This window comes from Echinops telfairi, unplaced genomic scaffold (genome assembly GCF_000313985.2).
Source record: "Echinops telfairi isolate 266 unplaced genomic scaffold, ASM31398v2 ScPeMD7_7467;HRSCAF=8505_0, whole genome shotgun sequence".
Lineage (NCBI taxonomy): Eukaryota > Metazoa > Chordata > Mammalia > Afrosoricida > Tenrecidae > Echinops > Echinops telfairi.
The window spans coordinates 5,121,954-5,123,400 of NW_022111367.1; positions in this window are offsets into that span (position 1 = coordinate 5,121,954).

Consider the following 1,447-nt stretch of genomic DNA (forward strand, 5'->3'; position numbering starts at 1 on the left):
ACAAATATTTTATTAGTCCACGAGGAGGAAAACCAATTAAACAAGTCTTAGAGACCAATTCACAATCAAAGGGGTAGAAAGTCTGCCTACTGGCTATGAACCATACATCACCCACCTTATGTGCACTTTCTAAGGACCATCTTGAAATAAGAGACCTCACATTGACTGGGATCACTCCTTCAGGAAAGGGGGAAAAGGGAGAAGACCATCACTTGATGCTATAGAACACTGGGACAAGGCTGAGACAAATCCACAGGCCCTGCACGGTAATGAGAGGGGGGAACCTCACTGGAAAATCGAGTTAAAACTAGAGGAGGCGCTGATATTTCTGTTGGCCAAATTGGTGGGTAAATAGGGAAGGTAAATTGGTGGGTAAATAGGGGCACTAAACAAACATTGTAAGGAACCTAAGGGGAGAATAAACCCAATTCTATGTTCCTGGGTAGACACTATGAATATGTTTCTACATAGTCCTCAGGGAACCACACTATGGACTGAACAGTATGATGACCTTACTTGCTGGCCTTACAGGCAACATACCATCCCCAAGGGCCACATCAGAAGGACTCAATGTGGAAGTCTGATTGAGCGAACTGAGCCCTGCCTCAAAACTATTTATACCTTTGGACTTAAGACGGAAATTCTCTGATGGGAGAGGAAGCAAAGCATGGCCACCCAAGACTGTGGAGATGGCGTTAATTGGACCTTGAGCGGTACCCCTGGCTTGTGAGTGTCCAATGGAAGGGGACCCAGAGCTGCTATATATTTAATACCTCAATGCTCCCCTTACATTAATATATCAAGGTTTAATCTGATGGGCAAGGATCTGCACATGTAAGAAAGGATACAGGAAATTTTCCTCTAGCACCAGCCCCCATACTCAGTGTAAACAGAGGTCAATCAATTAAGAAATCATTCTGCACAAAGCAACAATAATGCATGGATTGGACTATACTCAGAGTTGGACTCTACTCACATAAACTCATATCAACTGTCTCTTAAATTCTATGTTATTGGGTAAATTATTGATGTTATCAATGCAATCGCTTTATACCTCAGGCATGATCAACGATGTTTATCTTTATTCCTTCTTTTTGTTGTTGTTCTTTGTTTGTTCTTCTGCCATTTTATTTGCTTGCTTGTTTAGTTGTTTTATGTTTTTGTTTTTGTCAAATATGACTATCAGAGTAAACCAGAGTTGTTCATAACCCATGAACAAGCAGATGGATTCTGGGCTCCCATGTAAATTCTAGCCTCAATCCAAGAACGTTAGTTCTTCTATTTTTTTTGTAATCATTTTATTAGGGGCTCATACAACTCAACACAATCCATACATACTTCAATTGTGTAAAGCGCATTTGTACATTCATTGCCCTCATCATTCTCAAAACATTTCCTCTCCACTTAAGCCCCTGGCATTAGGTCCTTATTTTTCCTCTCCCTCCCC